This window comes from Scyliorhinus canicula, chromosome 18 (genome assembly GCF_902713615.1).
Source record: "Scyliorhinus canicula chromosome 18, sScyCan1.1, whole genome shotgun sequence".
Taxonomy (NCBI): Eukaryota; Metazoa; Chordata; class Chondrichthyes; order Carcharhiniformes; family Scyliorhinidae; genus Scyliorhinus; species Scyliorhinus canicula.
Genome location: NC_052163.1, coordinates 35,998,730 through 36,005,056, shown reverse-complemented (window position 1 = coordinate 36,005,056; position 6,327 = coordinate 35,998,730).

The following is a 6,327-nucleotide window of genomic DNA, read 5'->3' as shown; positions in this document are numbered from 1 at the left end:
CGGCCGTAATTTTTAAAGCCTCTCCCATTCGGCATTTTTAAAAGCCTGAATTCGGTCGGGAACACCTTGACCCTCCCGACACCCGCCTGCGACCCACCCACCATTTGAAAATGCCTGAGGTCGTTTATGGGGGAGATAGAGCTAAAAGGAGCATCGGCCTTAGTGAGGCCCTGGTTTAAACAGATAAGTAAACCTAGGTATGCAACATTGAACTTGGATATGGGTATTAAGAATACGAAAGCAGTTAGTATGCAAGATACCTTCTACATCTGGAATGTAAAAAGACACTTATTATATACCTTGTGTGAAAACACTTAAAACAAGTCTCAATCAGTACCTCTGTTTGATCTATAGAAACTGTAGAAGATGCTGCTGGGGCTCTGTACCTAGAGTGGTGGGGCCAACAAATAATTGGGTATGGTATGTGTCTTATGTTAGTACACTCTTGTGTCATATTGCCAAATTGTGCACTTGACAATGCATTTTGCATGAAGCTCTTACTGGCTGTGTTCACGGAATCTGGGTGAAAACTTGAGTTTGCTGGTTACTCTGTGGTCATTTCGGCAACTATCATCCTCGTGAGTTGTTCAGATGAGAGTTGGAGGTTGTGACATTTCAAAATAACATGGTTGTGATGCAAGCTGTGAACCATGCTAGCCCTTTTATGGATTGATAACTTGTAATTGAACCAAGCAGTGAATAATGCTTCAAGACACGACTGTCCAGTCAGCATACTCATTTGTTGAGGCGCAAATCTTTGTAAGGAAGGGAGACATGGATTCTTCTTTGGAGGCTCTAATGCCAGTGCATCATTGCATTTCAGGTTTCTTTGTGGGGAAAGCAAAATTAAATCTATGCAATCTTGGCATTTAAACCCCAGCAGTAACCATGCACGTGATTGGGGTCCCGAAGCATTGATTATGCACATAATTTCCCTGGATATGGGAAAAAGAATTTGCTCAATATGCAGTGCACATAGAAATGCTTAGAGTAAATGTCAATTACTCAGTTACTCGATTTAAAAACATGGTAATGGGATTCTGTGTGTGTCACGCATATGACTGGCACTTCTTTGAAAGAAAAATTAGATAAGATTGAGGACACTAGTCAATCAGTAAGCCCTTTTGCTTCTGAGAAGGAGAAGGTACCGCTGCTAAATCACACCCTCCACTTGCTTTTATCAACCAATGGTGGTGCCTTATGAAGCCATCATGTTGCACTAATCCTTTTGGCACAACTATCCCACTGCCCAGCTCTCTCCATATCTCCCAGTTTTCTACTTCAAATAGCTCAGAAATGCAGGGTCTACCTGTCAAACTCTTCTTGCAATTATATTGCGACTAGGGGATTTTCACAATAACTTCATTGCAGTGTTAATGTTAGCCTACTTGTGACAATAAGAACGATTATTATTATTGATATTCTGATAGATTTACAGTTTTTTGTATCTATTTTAATGTCCTTTTGTCATGGGTGCACAGACTGCACCGTACTCTTCTTGTCTTAAGCTTTGCATTGCATGCATTTATCATAACCCCTGTTTATTTTTGTGCTCTTTGTCTAATCCCTAATCTATCAAACCCAAAACATTGTTGAGTTTTTAAAATTTATTTGCACTTTCAGGGAATTATATTTTTTTTGGTTAGTGCTTCCTCCCACTCCTTACTTTCCCTACCAAAACATACTGTGGCACTTTGTTACATAAAATTAAATTACCACCTGTCTTCCCATACTACTGTCTTGAAGCCCTTTACTGTTGTCCTCTAGGTTTGCCAAGCTATGTTACAATTTCAAGGGGAAAGATTATCAAGTTTCAATTTCAAGGGGAAAGATTATGGAGTTTGATCTTTGAGCAAATGAATGGGTAATAGAAAATGCTCTAATTCGGTTCACAAGTTGAGATATACGGGGGTTTGTCAGAGCTGATAACATTCCAATGATGCACAATATTTGTAACTAACTTCAGAGCGGAAAATCTTTTTCATGTTCTTGTTAAATGTATTTTGTGATCAAAATGTTTTTTGTTTGCGCGAGTAAAATCTGAAATGTCCACGGCAATGTTGCTATTTTCGATGTATTATGGATAAATGAAACTAATTTCCGGAATGTCCATAAAACAGCACTTTATTGACTTGTGTTCCAATGAATCCTCAAAAAGATTGCTATTGTGCAGCTTTAGTCCTGTGTATTATGGGAACTGAGATAATTTACCATTGGGTGGCACTATGCCTTTGATTTTGGGCAATCCTGATGTGAGTCTTTCACAGTGTACTGATGACTATTGTTTCTGTGCCGCTGAACAGTTTTGACCAATTTCATCCTGGGCTCGGTAATAGTATGCACATTTATAAATCTCATTCAGATGCCATAGAGATTTACAGGGTGGTGTTTTAGCATAATAAGTTGCATTGTTAGATGAAGGTTTATGCTGATATTGACAGTGGGAACAGGAATTGTAAAATGCCATCTGGTATCTCACTCAATGATGATGCTCCTAATGGTAGTTGGGAGAAATGTAATTTTTATTTCAAAGTATTTCTACTGTTTAAATTGTGTACCACACTCTACCATTCACCTAAAATTAAAAGCAAAATACTGAAAATTGCAAATATCTGAAATAAGAGCAAAGTGCTGGCAAAACTCCGGTTTGGTAGCGTCTTTGTAGGAGTCCATTAAAACAGTTGTTTTTCTCTCTGCAGATGCTGCCAGACCAGACTTTAATTTAATTTTTATTGCAATTTGCCTGTTTAAATCAATGTTTTTTCAGTGTAAACAATTACTTTTTGACTACCAGAATCTCATAAAAAGTAAAGCTAAGAAGGTAACAAATGCACTTCTGCATCGGATGAGTGAAAAGTCACTTGCATTGAGGTTAAAGGCACTGCATAATGCAGGTGCACATCTTCAGTCGGATTTTATGTATAGCAATGATATGTAGATGTCTCAGTTGTCCAGCTGTTGAAGGTGTTACTTTTTATAGCAAACGATAAATGTGTGAGACTTAGATAAAAAACTCCAAAAAAAGCAAGTCTCTCCAAAGCTTTCTCCCCCAAACAAACGGCCTCTCCAAAGCTTTTCAAAAATGTCTCCCTACATTCCTTTGCTCCACCCAGCAATTACCTCATCTCCGCAAGCTGAAAAACAAACTATCTCTGCAGGCTGCAAAGCATATTAACTACCATGGGACATTTCCGGTCAAACCACAGTCCATTAGTCCAGACTGAGAAACACATTCCTTTGTCAATTTCACCTTCTGGCTGTGAAAAGCACCCAGGACCAGCAGAACAGAATTATTTTTTTTAAAACATGACCATTGCAGTCACAAACACTCTTAACCCCATGCTTTTAACCCTCAAATTGCCCAGTACTTAGAATCCAATATTCCTGAAGTCTTTCCATCATCACACAACACCATAAGAGATACTGATAATGTTATGGCTGCACATATCTCCATCAATATTTTCCAAGAAGGATTCCTGGATCTGTGATTATACTGGAAACTGCCTATGAAACCTTATACTTTAATTACACTGTTATTTTAAAAAGTAGGAAAAATGGACAAAAAAGTTGTAATAGTTTTTATTGTATTTGAGGCATGGTTGACCAGCGCTGCTTGTCTAACTGTAACCAACATAAATTGAGAGTGAAGGGGTTTGGCTTTGCTCCGTGATTTGGAGGTCTCCCAGCTCTTGATGACTGCCTCACTTAGTGGTGACTGCCTCACTTAGTGAGCTTGCTGACTGGTCCAATCGCCCACACTGACTTGGATTGCTGGAGGATTAACTTGTTCAGGTATCTCTATTGCTGCAGAGGGTTGACTTGTCTATTTTTGGGTTGCAGTTTTTTGGGAATTTAACATCCCCAGTAACTTCAGGAATCAAACCTTTTACTTCCAGGGCCTTTAATAATAACCTCAGACGTTACAGGCATTGAACCCGCTCTGCTGGCCTTGCTCCGCATCATGAACCAGCTATCTAGCCAAGTGAGCTAAACCGGGCAAGCTTGAGGGGCCGAATTGCTTAGTCATCCTACTATTTTATGTTCATTTATTTTTACAAACGTTACTCACTCGCTCCTATCTGCCTTTTCTGCACAGTATGGATGAAACATGTTCTATATGTATTTCTGTATGGGGGACAGGCGGGAAAGTGGAGTTGAGACCAAAGTGAGATCAGGTATGATCCTATGTGGCAGGGCATGCTCGAAGAACTGAATGTCTTGCTGATCCTAAGTCTTATATTACTGTGTTCTTTGCATTTATAGCAAAAAGGTTTGTTTCCTGGCTGCTTGACAAGAATAGTAACAAGGTAAAAAGCATTTTCAGATTGTGGTTTGTCAAATTAGCCATTTTGTGGCATTTGAGTTGCACATTTCCAGATGTACTGAGCAATTCCGTTCAGGTTAGTTCTAAGAAAACCACATCCTGTTCATGCTCCGAACAGTTTCTCTGCATGAAACTTCAAATTGGCATTTATAGTCAATGTCTTGTATCCCTTCTTGCATGGGTTTTTAAATTTTGTATCTGAAACACAGCAATTTCTGCAAGATTTCCTTGTTGGCTCTTCACTGCAAATGCTATTTTTATGTTACGTAGCTATAAGGCATTATATCTCTAATTATTATTAAATGGAAATGAGTACATATTTTAAACAATAGAAATTTTGTAAGCAAAAGCCCAGATTGGAATATCCTGTTGGATCTTTTGGCAAAATGGCTGATTTGACAAACCACAATCTGAAAATGCTCTTTACCTTTTTACTTTGCTTGCCATTCTCCGATGAACCACATTTTTGGCAATAAATGCAACGAACACAGGAATATAGAACTTTGGGTCAGTGGGCCATTCAGCCCTTCGAGCCTGCCCTTCTACACTATAAGATCTTCAACTTAGAAGTAATTTGCACCACAAATTTTGGAAAGTGCCAAGTTGATAATGGCATGGTGAGGTCAATGGAGCATCTAGGACCTTTGCTCCGACAGTCTATCTCCTTGTTGGATGCAATTTAAGGATTGTGGGGGGTGGGGGGAAGAAGGAATGGCACAGGAAGAGACCAAGTGAGGGCACTGGGTGAAGTGAGCGATCTGCTATGCTCTATTAACTCAATGTTATAACTACACATCTATTCCTTGAGGCTTTTCCCTGTCTGATTGATGCTTTGTAGCTACCAAGCACAAAGCGATATTTTATTAAGAGCTTCCAGCTCACTGAGGAGACTTCAGATCAATCTATGTCCCAACAACCTGCTCTGCAAACCCTGCTTTCATTTTGACATCTATGACAAATTCAACCACAACAGCTGAGATCAACCACAACAGCTGAGACAATCTGCAACATTGTAAATAATGCAACATTGTAAATAATACAACCCACGTTATGAAAAAAAAGTCAGCTCGTCATTTATCCCAATGTTAACAAATACTATAAACAATTTCTGGATCTGCATCTTTGGCAAAAACTAATCAGTTATTTCTTCAGCCAAACCTTGTGTGTATCAAGTTTTATTGAACTCTGTTCATTAGTTTTTGAGATGAGATATATTGTTTATTGATAAGCTAACAAATAGGTGAAACATTACCTCTGCACTGAAGATGGGTTGAGGTAATGAGGCAAATTGGTATCAAATCACATAACAGAAAAGAAAATAGAGGGCGAGTTTGGAATGCAAAAGAGAACACAAAAGAACAAAAGTAATGTATTTATGTTTTTAAAATCTCCGTTTACTTCATGCAGGAATGAGACTGCAGTTTCAATTCTGTTTTTGCAACAGAGATTGGGTGGTATATTGCCCATTAGCCCCATTGTAAAGGTCCTTCCCATTTACTACCTTATTTCCCCTTTCTTTACTTTGATCAGCCATGGATCAAAACTAACCATGGACATGTATGTTTTAAGGCAAGCAGCAGAATTCTGAAGTTACAGGAGACATTTCTGTTGGTTTGATCAAGAGCTGCAGACTTGGCACCACAGAGAGATGGAGTGGGATTTGATTTGATTGATTGGCTGGTGGCCAATGAATTGACCCGAAAGGCAGTACTCTGCTTGGTAACAGATGATTGGATGTTATCCCACTGGAATGATTTTCAGAGTCCCAATTGTTTCAGTTTGATTCCTGAAAGCTCAGGGAGCAGGCTCCTCTCTCTGGCTCTCACTCCCATGTATCTCTCTCCAGAGAGGCTGTGACTGCTGGATTTCTGAAATTGCAGAGAACATGAATGAATGCATATACATATAAGACCAGTACAGACTACAAACAGACTAACTGCAAGCTTACTGTGAAGGAAGGTGTGCTTTTTAAAAAAAAAAAATCTGATACAAAGACTTTCTTT